A 13,769-nucleotide genomic window follows, 5' to 3' on the forward strand; every position below is an offset into this window, starting at 1 on the left:
AAGGCTGAAACATTCCCACAGTATGCAAATCATGCCAACACAGTACAATCAGACTTTCAAAGATAATATTAAACAAATAGAACTACCTGCAGAACTATTACCCATAAAACAGGAAAAGGGCAATAAGACCAGCAAATACAATTATACACCATTTAAACCTAATTACAATTATATGGTCAATAAAACAATTAAAATGTCACCTTATATGCATGCTATTAAAAAGTTAAGACCTTTAACCCTCTGGAGTCGACGGCATCGTCGGCAATGCCGTGTATCTTTCTCGTGTATTTCAGTTCATAACTCGCTGAAATCTTATTATAGAAACATGAAAAAAATGCTGACTAAATCCGTAATCTGTCTTCTTTTCAAAACGTCCATTGTCGGAAGTATTAAACTTTTAAAAATTAGGTTAAATCGGCAAAAAATTAAACCATGTCACCTTACTTTGTTTTACCTGCTTCGGGGGCATGTAGTACCGCTGTCACCCGAAGATCGCTATTCACATTCTAAATAGCCGCATTAGCGTGTATTCAGATCGCATTCGCATGGTAATTTGATTAACAGCACAACGGTGAAACGCGATCCAGATACATCTCCATCAGCACCATAAAAGGGGGGTAGGGACGTGGCCAAGTGACAATGGCTCATTCATACACATGAAAGTTGCTAAATATTCAATGAAAGGAGCCAGAAATAGTTACATGAGTTAGGTTTTTCTTATTCATTTATCCAAATGAATATTGCAACTACACCATTTAGTCATCTTCATGTAGCCAAGACTTTGGTGATCAGATATCTGGGATCAAGACAGACTGCCAGCGTTGCTTACTATGTACTTTTATAATGTTTCTGCAAGTGTTCCAAACTGCATTTTGCAATGTCTATACTTTGAATGTCAAATTACAAACTTCACATAAATCTGACATATTTACAAAGTACACTAAGATTAAGATGAGTTTGTTGCCAAACCAAATATATAAGAAATAATTTATTTGCCAGGAATTAAGTTTATGATATTGAATGAAATGTGTGAGCTTGCCCCAGTTAGTGAAAGTGTGTCCCCTACCCCTAGACTCCAGAGGGTTAAAAAGGAACACATCCGCAGACTTCCAAGCTCTGCACAAGGGTTGGGCTAAAATGGCATTTACACCTTCCCAAAACACATAAAATCAGTAAGCTTGGGAATAAAATAGGTTAATCGCACAATAAACAGCACAACAGATCAAATAAAATGCTAATAAATGTTAATAATGTTAATATTGATGAATAAGTGCTACAGTGATCAACCAAAACAGTGCTCAATAAAATCTTTACGTGCCATTAAATAAAATCCATACCAAATAAAACACACACATAGAAAAACAAAGCACACTTACCTAAAACCCGAAGTGTCCTCTGTGTGCTTCAGGAAAGTGCATCACGTCAACCCTGTAGGATGGAGTGTCACCACCTAGACGTACCGGGGCAGCTTTCGCCTAGGATCAAGGCAGTTGGATGGATGTCAACTTACCTCTGGGGGTAGGTCGTTTAGGTAGATGGGTGCTTCCTTCTGGGGGCTGGGGGTTTGGGTGAATGTCAGCTTACTTCTGTGATCAGGGTGTTTGGGTGGGAGCGAGCTTACCTCTGGGGTCAGGGGGTTGAGTTGAAAGCAGCTTGCCTCTGGGGTTGGAACATTTGGGTGGATGTGAGCATACATGAGGGGCCTGCATTTTTGGGTGGACAGCAGCTTGCCTCTGAGATCGTCTGCCGCTGCCCCCCAACTTTCATAGCCAGGACCCCCTCCCTTCCCTAAGGTAGAATAATTCAGACATCCCAACCTGCAAAAACTCAATTCAGGGAGGTGCCCCCAACCGCCCGACATGGAGTGAGATGTAACTTCAACAAACTTGATTTCACAGTTTAATTTCTTCATTAATTTCCTCTAGTCAGCGCACTAAATTACGAAGGTCAATATTATGTATTATTTTGACAATAATATAAGTAGATTATTTTACCATTTATGCAAATTCCTTAATTATATTCCATTGCTACTTTACAAAAGTCTTCAAGGAGTCTTTCATGACAGCATTGGCAACTAACCAAGTGTCTAACTAGTGTAGACCTGAATAATACAGCACATGAAATGACACTTGTTAAACTCAACTCAACATGCATTTTACAGTCGTTTAAACCGTCATGAGCAATGCTGTCATTATTTTCATCCTTATTAAACAAGGATACACTTTTGTGTAGTCTGAAGTGAAATACGTTTTATATTTCCGTTTTTTGGGGCACTCCCCCTCTGTCATGATGCTCCACTGAACCGATAACTTCGGTCCTCGAGAAGTTAAATAAAAGCCCGCCCGCATTGAAATCTGATTGGCTTATTTTGCTAAGTAAACCAATCAGGATGCTGTCTGTCTAGCACGGGCTACAGGCACACACGCAGGGATCCACACATATGCACGTTCTCTCTTTCTCTCTCTCACGCTCATTCCGTCGTACGCGCGCGTCTCAAGTGCGCGATGCACACGCTACTGTCTGGTATGCATGCTCTTGTTTACTTGCTCTTCTTTCCGGGATATTTTATTCAATTTGCGGGTATCAGGGAGTCGCAGTCAATATGTGGGAGACTCCCGGAACTTCCGGGAGACTCGGGATGTCTGGATAACTGCTTATTTGTACTATAATGATAGCTGTTAATTTTCAGGGAGCTGTGATGATATTCGAAATTGTGCTGGGTTATATAAGTACTGTGAAGCTGTCGTTATCCAGTTAAATGTTTAAAAATATTTATTATTTTATCATATTCTATTTATACTTTCAGCTTATTCACAGGTCTCTCCTGCATTCATCTTACCGTCCGTCCATGCCTACTTTAACGTAAAATCAGACAGATTGCTTAACTTGCAGCTGTCCAATTACGCGTACATGTTTTATTGCTGCAGATAATTAAGGTAGGTAATACAACGCTGAAGGTTAGATGTATAGTACGATTACATATGTACAACATGTGGTAATTTCAGTCAGACAAACATTTAAAATGGAAAACCAGCTTTCCGTTTCCATAGCACGTCTTAGTCGAAGTACTACACTGCCATCTATTGGAAAAGTCAGGTTACTGAATCGTGAAATGTGTCTGTACTAAAATGGATAATATCTTCAGTCATGTTTTCTTTCAGGACCACTATAAGAGGATTATCAGTATGAAGGTTTATCAATAAAAACAATTTATTAAACTAAATATTACAGGGCTCTCCCTGAAAATACGACGCTCTTAGCTTCCAAAGGCAAGGACACTGTTACCGACAAAGATAACATTAGAATAGTTGTTGTTTCTTTCCTTTTAATTCCTTTGTGCAGAACTCACAAATTACAGACTTTGTACTAATGTCACCTTTTCTACATCTCTGCAGGAGCATTTGGTATCTGCGTATTGTATATGTGGTCAAACTGTAACAAAATAGACAACTTAAATTTCACTTAGAAAGCTGTATCATGTTATAAATTCGGGAAATCACACACCTTCTATATTAACTCTTAAACATTAGGCTTTAGCTTCAATATCTCGAACACACTATCAGACATCTTTAGAACACTTTCGCCTTTTCAATAGAAACCAAATAAGCCTATAAACATAGTTAAATAACAACTGCATCACATTTGGCGAGAAGACGTTAATTATCCACCGCGATCTCAATCAACCTTAACATAAACCACAAGCGAATTGTAACTACAATAAAATATGCTCACCACGCTGGGCTCAGGAAAGAATCAAAAAATGTAAAGCAATTTGTTATTATTAGATAGTTTAAAGCAGAGATCACTAACAGGCGGACCGCGGTCCGGGTCCGGACCCAGAAGCTGTCCCATACGGACCCAGACCGATAGCCAAAACAGAAAGTTATTATTTTGAACCTGATGGGGTACTTCTATTTTAACCGACGCAGCTTTTGTAGTCTTTTCGGTAGTGAGTTGGTACTAGAACCGCCGTTTCCCACGCCAATGAAAGTCAAACGCCTTTGATCGCCAAGCAAGACGTAGTTCTGCGTATGCAGCCCTTTGTTTGCGCTAATATGCCATTAGTGTTAATAGCAGCAGCAAAGCTAACACCTGCAACTAAAAAGCGTAATGTTCCTAACAGAGTGGCTGATCGGTCCTGAAATCGTAAAGCTGAAAAGTTTTCAAACACAGTGTATAGGCCTATTATATAACATGTTGGATAAATAGACATAGTTTATTGGTGACTTCATGTTCGTTGAAGTTTCCGCTTTTTAAACAACTGTATAAACTGAAAGTAATATTATTTGTTATATAAATCAACTCAGGTGAAACAAAAAATGTATGTTTTCAGGGCTGCCAAATCTCAAGCAGCTGGCATGACACTCACGCTTTCAGACTAACGCAGCAAATCTATATTATTCCATTATAAATATCATGAGGCATGGAACGGGGAAACAGGAGTCGAATGAACACAAGGTGTAATTAGGAAACCACGGTCAGGTACATACAACCACTACATAACGTTAATTACCACACTCCTAAAGGCACACAGACACGGACTTAAATACACAGAACTAATGAAACACAACTAGAAACAGCTGATGACACGTGGATTCAACATGAGGCAGCGAGAGGGGTGTGGCACACAGGAGGATAGGCACGAGCAGGGCATGAAAATAAATCTAAACCTATTTTTTTTAAGGCTACTTAAATATATATCACACTAAATAGTTAGACATTATGATCTTCTGGACCTTCGCTTCAAGAAATTTTCTCTAACTGGACCGCTTTAAATTTGAGTTGAATACCCCTGGTTTAAAGTCTTATCAGCTACATGAATTGCGTGCTGTAAATCGTCTCTCTTCTACGGTGGCCCAGAGAGCTCAACGCGCTGCAACTTCAGAAAACACATGCAAACATAAAAAAAACCCACAACAAATTAAGAAAACGTCTCCATCAGTTGGACAACACACAGACGGTTTTAAGGTATGACAGCACAAGTCTCTCAAAAGCCTTCATTACCACCGATGTGAGAGCCACCAGTCTGTAGTCACTGAGGCAAGAGACTCTGGGTTTCTTTGGAATAGGTGTTATTGTGGATGATTTAAGACACAAAGATCCAGTGACTGGTTGAAAATATCTGTGAAGACAGGTTACTGTTGATCTGCACAGTGCTTCAGAGTGGCTGGGGAGTGTTGGAGTACACCGTCTCCACCGGGTCAAGAGATTCACAGCTGACACGTGGAGAAGTTGCAGGTCACCAGTTTATTCTCTGACAGATTGCAATCCGGGAGCGACCATCTGACATACATTCGGCATGTACAAGAGGAGGCTCTGCCATATGTATCAGCTGTTTCCCTTTTAAAGCCCTTTGGGCATCTCCCCCCTCTCTCGGTACCTTCCGTCTACGTGACAACCACATGTTTGATATTTGCTCTAGTTAGTCGGTTAGTACTTGTCCTTCTGGATGGCTAAAAGATAAGTAGGGGCCGCTGATGTTTTCTGTCGCTTCCTCTATCTGTTCCGATTAGGTCCCCCTGCCCTGCCGGTGCCAGTCAGTTCTCGTTTCAGTTAACTGCATTTTCTAGAATCAACCCCCCCCCCCTTTCATCATGCCCTGCTTTAAGCTATATTCTCCTTTTCCTCTATTCATTGTATGTTCTTTATAAATCTATTGAATCCCAAACTACCTAGCAATGTTGGTAGTAACGCGTTACTGTAATTACACTACTTTGGTCTGCAAGGAGTAATGTAACTAATTACCATTTCAAATTAAAAAACGCAAGGTACTGAAATTTCAACGGACTCGTTACCTTTGTCTTGCGTGAAAATATTAATGGATAAAGGCAGCATGTTCCCCTAATTTCCTGTTTATGATGTAACGCCATCCGACCTTACCCTGGCGCAATGAATGGGTGATTTTATAGGTACGCTGATAGGTACAATTAGACAGTTGTATTGTCTGGCACTGTCACAGCAGCAACACTAAAGTAATATAACTACCATGCAATTTGCTAAGTCACGAAGTTATCTTTTGTCATGTGACTATACCGTTACATACCTTAACGCAATTAAGATGTTTTCATGTGTTTCTAATGATACAATTACACCACTAGCCATGTAGAGGCATTAATCGGGAATTCATTTATAAAGGCTTCATGTGACCGAAAAAGATGCCAAACATTCATAGGTACGTATCTAAGAGGATTTTGGGATTTATAAAGAAAAACGTATGCTGAAAACAACTCGCACGTTTTGTGAACGAGGCTGAAGGGGATGCGGTTTCGACAGAATCCTGTAGAGGGCACTGTGTATGCTAAATTGAAGGCTCCAGGAATGTTGTCGGCATTTCATTTCATTTCATGGTCACACGGCCGTCGGCTCTGAAATTAAACTGTTCTTTTAAATAGAATTGTTTAAATTTGCAAACTGAATTGTATGCTGTGTTTGAATGTTCAGATATCATTAGATATTTCACTGCATATTTTTCAACTTAATGGCCTCTGAAATTGGTACTCTGTCACTAAGATGTACTACACAAACAAAGCATTTTCTGCCCAGGGTAAAGGCTTCTTATTCAGTTTCCCTACAGTGGATAGCTGGGGTCCGTGGGATGTTTGGAACAATTGGAAGTTAGTGTCAGGGCATTCTGGTATAATGTGACCATTGGCAACAATGGGCTGGACAGCTCTGTGCTCATCTCTGATAGTGACTCTCCCTGCCGGCCCCTGGAGGATGGGCTCCCCCCTTTGAGTCTGGTCCCTCCCAAGGTTTCTTCCTTCTAGGGAGTTTTTCCTTGCCACTGTCGCCTATGGCTTACTCACTGGGGGCTTTGGGTGGGGATGCTGTAAAGCGCTTTGGGACAATGTAATGTTGTGATAATGCGCTATACAAAAATAAATTTGTTGTTGTTGTTGTCATCTTGTCTCATCTGGGACTCCCACCATCACTGCCACTGAGCATCTCCTCTACAAGCAAACACTGGGGTGCCACCAAGACCAGCAGGCTGCTGGTGGCTCTGGGATGCAACCACTACTGAGGCCAGATGAGGGAGCCACTAATGATGGCTTGAAGACATATCAGTGTCAGAATGACATGTTTGAGATAAATGTAGAACTACAGGATAAATTTACAGTTATACCGCCAGGTGTTTTCATAACAGCTCGCTTATAGTAACATTATCACTAGCATCCATTTCACTTGTTTGACGAGAGAGAACTGACAGACTTTTGTCTCTCATACGTTCCCTGTAATTATGCACTAAATAATGAATTGTCATGACCGTTATTTGATAATGTGTGTGGTTTTTATGTTGTTGTATGATAAAATCTTGTCGCCACGGTACTGATAGTAATTTTGTGTCACCAATTAGCTAGCATCGCTCACTTGGTAAGAGGCTGAAGCTAGGTTTGCCGCATAGCCTATGTGTCCATGGCTTGTAGTAAAATGGCACATGGGATAATGAATGGACATGATCGTTTTACATATTTGTGTGTATAGTTTTGTCATAACGTTAAAAAATCTTGTCAGTCCGTTTCTGACAAACTTGTGTTGATCAGTGACCTGAGCATCGCTCACATGGTAGACTATTATCTGTCTGAACAATTATAAATTGCACTGACCAGAAAAGCTTGAGTGTTGATAGCATCACAGGCAGAACCATAAATGATTTTTGGTAACATCTTTTTTTGTTTTAGTCATTTTTAAACACATTGACCATGCATTATAATGCATTCATGAAGCATTATAAACACGGCTATATTTCTAAAAGGGCATAACACATTGCCATGTTTATTATGCACTATGACTGCCTGATGAAGCTCTCATCTATAATGCACTATAGATACCTTTGTAATGCAGTAGAAAGCTGTATTATTCCGACCATCATAATGCATTATGAGGGTATCTATAGTGCATTCCAGATGAGAGCTTCATAAATCATTCATAATGCATAATACACATGGGTATAATGTGTTATGCCTTTTGATAAATAATTATAGCCATGTTTCTAATACTTTACGGATTCATTATTATTAGTTATGAATGTGTTTATAAATTGCTAAAGCAATGGCCTTAAGTAGTGTTACCTGATTTTTGTTTACAAACGTAACATTTTTTGCTGAGGGGCTCTCTAACCCCAAAATGGCCTTAGATGAATTTGCAGAGACAGAATTCTTCCAGAAGGAGCTGGAGGCTGCCAAGAAACGGGTGGAGAAGAAGATGGAGAAAAAGAGGAAAAGGCCAGACTCACGACAAGCAGGCCGCCTTTGCAGATTCTGCCGCATGAACCTGAAACAGGGACCAGACAGCTAGCCTGCACATCCACACCGGCTTCCCTGGAGTGGCAGGGAAATGCACTTACTGCCCATCTAAAGTGTACTCTGTATACCGAGGAGATGGACCGGAATGAGTTTCAGGCGTCTCCTTTGTTTAAGGCAGAGTGATAAAGATGGGTAAACTTAATAATTTTAATTTAGTCATTTTAATGTAATATTTGAATGCAGGCCTTAAATGATCCATATTATTTCAATAAGGCCTCCCTTTAGGGGTATAGTCCATGCTTTTACGTTTGTGTAAAACAAACCAAACAAAGGACACGGCCGCATGACCCCGCGGCGCCGAACAAAGAAGCACTGTGGGACACACGCCGGCGTCCGAAACAGACTGAGGAAACGAGCACATCGCCTGCCCAGAGTCCCGCTCGCAAATGTCCAGTCTAAAGTAGGTGACCTAAGAGCGAGGTTGGGGTTCCAGCGTGATGCAAGAAACTGCAATATATCACGTTTCACGGAAACGTGGCTGACCCCCCTGGTACTGGATCTAGTGGTGACTCCGTCGGACTCTTTCTCTCTTTTTCCTGTTTCATAACTGCTTGCTGTTGGTCATTTAGGGCTTGCTCTTTGTCCATGAAACTATGTCACCACTATGCTTGCAAATTTAAGGATCTAGGAAATTAGCTTATATAATATAATATTATAATATAAATATAATTTTATATATATAATAATAATAATATACAGCTGCAGACTCTTAATGCCACTCTCAGGCCCCTTCCGTTTGGTGGACGCATGTGCAGAAAACAAAGAAACATGTACTTTATCAGTTTCACAAGTTTTCAAAGTAGAGTTGGATGGCACCTTTAACCTTAAAGGCCTGTATTTGCGGCAGAATGGTCATGCAATTTGGGTTTAACACCAAAATCATGTCCCTGTGCTTGCATCATTTAATGAATTGCCCCTCTATGTTTTTTGCATTGCACTTGAGAACTGAAGAAACCTTTAATTCAATGGCAAGTCCACTACAATTCTCTACATGTACATGAGTTTAACCAATCATTATTTAAGCTAATCAAATTTTGTTTCAAACTTCACAATGTTTTAAATAACCACACAGACACAAACCAAATGCAACATTTCCACATTTATTTATATCTTAGTCTTATCTTATTCTATGTTACCTTACGTTATACAATCTTATCTTAACCTCATCTTACCCTATCTTAGTCTTATCTAATTCTATGTTATTTTATGTTATACAATCTTATCTTAACCTTATCTTAACTTACACTATATTAGTCTTATCTTATTCTATGTTACCTTATGTTATACAAAATCTTATCTTAACCTTATCTTAACTTACTCTATATTAGTCTTATCTTATTCTATGTTACCTTATGTTATACAAAATCTTATCTTAACCTATATTAGTCTGATCTTATTCTAATCTTATGTCATACAAACTTAGGATAAGTTAAGGTTAAACTATCTTAATCTTATCTTATCCTAAGTACTTGTGAGATCTCTCACCTAATTATTTACAGGTTCAATAAAAAACTATTTACATCACACAGATAGCCCATCTCCACAGCCAACTCCAGGACCCCGGGGATGGCACTCAGCTGGTCCAGCGCATCATTAGGAAATATCACCTCAGCTTCATCAACCCAATTGTCAACATACGTGTAGTGAGCCTCTAGGTTTTGGTCCCTCCCCTGCTTGCAGATGGAAATTGCATTTAAAAACTCACTCCAAAACTGAATACACCAATGGTAAGTTAAGCACTTGGCCTCATAGGTCATTTTAGGGTAGTTGCTAAGATAATAGTTATGCAACTTATTGAATCTTTCCATTTTTTCAAAAACAACAGAAGGGGACATAAATGGGGGTGTCGGACCCGTAACCAGCTGAGATGAGGGGTGCGCTGGAACCTGATACGGAGGGGTGGGATGAACCATGGCCGGAGCTGAAGATGGATGTGGGGCTGGGCTTACATGTGAGACTACGTGTGGTGACGGAGGAGGAGAGTCTGTAAAAAAAGATGGAGATGGAGAGGAGACAAAAGAGGATGGGATGGGTGACAGAACTAAGAATGAAGTGGAGGAGAAGGCCGGTGAGCAAGGCTCAGGCTCTGACATAGATGGAGTGCGACACAGGATGGTTGCAACCTCGTTGTCACTCTGGGTGAGATCCTCACACGGGATCTTCCCACCCACTTGGGTTGAGTCAAACGGGTTTCCCAATTTGCAGTTACTGAAGCGTACTAGATTCTGTACATTTTTTGTAAATGGCCCCTTTTGTTTTTTACACCAATTTCTACGTCCTGACCGGCCTCCCGCCGTATTTCTACGGCGTCCTGAGCCCTGCTGACCCCTGCTGGTTGCCACCGGGGAGGGAGTAGACAAAGTGGCGGCAGACACGGTGATGGAGCTGGGTGCCGGCGGCCCAGTGCGGCATTTCCTCCGATGGCCTCCACCACTGGTGCTGGTTCGTCCTTTGGGGTTAAAAAGACAGGGGACAGCACATTTAATTAAAGTGAATCCTTATGTCACTCTACAACAAAACTACATCACACACATCACAGAAATCACACTTGGCAGTCAGTATTGCACATTGAGAAAAATTCTGCCATCTTATTGGATACAGGAAACGCAAGCTTGGGAGACTTATGCGCTGGTCTTGAATCGGCCGCCTGCGTTTCAACAGGGGAACTTGACTTATAAAAACACACCAGTTAGTGCACAGATTTCCTGATATGCAGAACAACAGCGAAAAACCACACTGGAAACTGATGTATCTTATGCAATATTACACCAATGTTGAAATGCTTTCCTTGCCCTAGTAGCATAAAAGCCAATCTAGTTTATTTATTTTTGTTTTGTTCAGGCTTTTTGACAAATGAAGGCCCTTTTTAGTAGGCCAGTGTCTAGTCAAAGGTGTAAACTTAAGAGCAAAATAAACTATTCTGACTGTGCCATTAATTCTCTTTTTTCCCAGTTACTTTGGCAATATTGTCTTTTTATTCAATTTTGATAGTAATTTGAAATGTTTTAATTTAAATTATATTTCCACAGCTAGTTCTGGCAATAGTTGAAGTTGTCTTGAAAAATAATAACCCTGTACCATGCCTTGATCACTAACTGCTATTCTGCTACTGCTAACAGCATTGTAAGGAACTGTGGTTTTGATAGACATTTCACATAATTAAGTAATGATGTCTCAGCAACAACGTAAAAACCAAAGACCAAATTTTCTGGAGATGTTCATGACATCATTTGCTAGATTTATTTAAAAAATTGATCAATTTTGAAATACAGGTGTTTTGTTATTGAATTTTTAATACTTTAATAACCCATGGTAATTATTCGTATGGGGATGGCATATTATTTGTTCAACCTATAGAGCTGGACAATAGCTTTAAAACAATATGAGGACCATTTCTGTGCAGCTTATATTATGGTAAATATAGCCAGTCAAAAAAAAGAAGTTAAAACTTTATCCATTCACACATCACAGCGACAGATTTTACTGATTTCATTATACAATACAGCAGACATGCCGAAAAGAGCCCCGTATTTTTACTGCTTCATGGTAACAAATCACCGTTTGCCTAAAAGTCAACCATTTTATTATCTAGTATCCTAAGACATGTAGTTCCAAAATAAGATAGTTATCACAGACTGCAAGATTCAACAAGACCAGCCAACCCTATTCTGACTTTCATTCTTCGAGTGCTGAGCTATTCTGGGCATCACTTTGCCGTCCTTACCATGGCTAACTGAACCGGGGATGTCTTCCGGAGCAATCCGGACACTGACTGCCCCATTTGGCAGGAGCCAGTCGATTCTCCAGAGGCACACTGGCGTTCAGGGCAGACATCTCGATCACGTCTTGTCTCTCGCTGGGAAGCTGCAAATCTGAGCTGCTTTGAATGTTCAAATCAAATTAACTCGAAGTGAAACTCCAATTGTTATGATGCGGTTCAAACAGACCTCATTCCAGGCATCCGTACAGACTGTCAGGCCCTTCCGAAGTCTGTTACCCCTCATCTCAGATGTTGATGTTAACCGCTTGAGTAAGTGACCTGTGGGTCGCACTTAAACTACTGTAATACTTGGGGCAACGACAAGGTCTTAAACTTTATACATTGTCAAAAAAACCCCCAAAATAATTATACTAGAAAAGTGTGACTTTATTTCACATTTAAAGAGTTATTTCACATAAAAAGTGCATACAAGAAAATAGTACAGTGCAATCAGGATGTACTTGGGCCAATTGATTAGAAATTAAGAGCTTTAAATTTGATGAATGAATAATCTGCCCAACCTTGCACGGTGGAATAATCTACCCACATCACTTTTGGGAAGAGTAGCAACAATCAAAATGATGATCTTGCCAAAAATTAACTACATGTTCTCAATGGTTCTCAGTCCCTCTCCCCTGAACGATTTCCTCTGCACCCCATAATCGAACAACAGTTCCTCCCCAACATTAATCCTGTTCAGGGCCAAAAGCAAAATAACGTCCTGTCCCCCGACGGCTGGGCTGTACAGTCTTGGCCGGAGGTTGGCCTTCTTATGGGAATGATTAATCAGCCGGCCAAAAGGCTGTATGCCCGGGTGACAGGCACACTCAGACTTATGGCTGTTCCGGAAGAAGAACATGTAGCCAGATTCTTCTTCCTTCGTCGATTAGTGAATCCGCTGGCCCTCAGTGGCTGTGACTACCGGCCCGTGGTAGTCACACACCACCTCACCAGCCTGGAACTGCCGGGTGGCGCAGACTCCCTACCCCTTCCCCGCAATGTCCATCACCACAAGTCCCTTCCACTTCTGGTTGTGGATGAGCTCCTGGATGTGGCTAGAGTCCACGGCAGTGTCCACCGAACCCACTGGTCTCCAGTCCTTCAGAACGCTGGCCGCGCTGGGAACGTTACTTTTCCAGCCTTGGTTCCTGATCCAAGCGTCGACCCGGGACTCGGTGGGCTGCCGTCTGCCAAAGTGTGCTGTCAAGAACAAAGTAAATTGTTGTTAGTTAAGAAGCCTATGTAGATAGGACCGTTTCACAGTAAAAAATGTCATTAGTGCTACAAACAATACTCACACAAGACATGCCGTACGCGCATCCTCATCTGGGCCTTCAGCCAGCGATCATAGAGCTGCCGCTGAAACCGGCCTGACGTCTGCGAGCGTGCTGTCTTGTCTGGGATGTCGCCATCCAGGGTCACGGGGTGGGTCCGAAGGAGCTGATCGAACGCTGCCTGGACATCCATCTGTTGGTTGGATGCCAGGGCAGCATCCCGTGCGGCACCACGGGCAGAACAGCTGGGTCCTTCCTCTGCAGAGTCAGCGCTGAGATAAAAATTAAAAAAAAAAAAAAAAAACCCACAAACGTTTAAGGTTAGTGTTCAGTGGTGAGGGCTTTGGTTGTGTGTCTTGATGTTGGTAAGTGTGTTGACAAACAGAAAACATGCCTACCTTGAGTCACCTGCCAGCTTCTTCAGCAGCTTAC

The 13,769-nt window shown here is 41.2% G+C and overlaps 1 long non-coding RNA gene across 1 annotated transcript; it reads right to left on the reverse strand.

The window, feature by feature from the left end:
- Window positions 1–12,429: 12,429 nt before the first annotated feature.
- On the reverse strand, window positions 12,430–13,410 carry LOC140582667 (uncharacterized). The gene is made up of 2 exons (XR_011985474.1): window positions 13,362–13,410; window positions 12,430–13,263 (listed from the first exon to the last, which is right to left on the reverse strand). It is a non-coding gene; the product is annotated as an uncharacterized lncRNA (long non-coding RNA).
- Window positions 13,411–13,769: the final 359 nt, after the last annotated feature.

Source organism: Paramormyrops kingsleyae, chromosome 25, assembly GCF_048594095.1.
Source record: "Paramormyrops kingsleyae isolate MSU_618 chromosome 25, PKINGS_0.4, whole genome shotgun sequence".
NCBI lineage: Eukaryota > Metazoa > Chordata > Actinopteri > Osteoglossiformes > Mormyridae > Paramormyrops > Paramormyrops kingsleyae.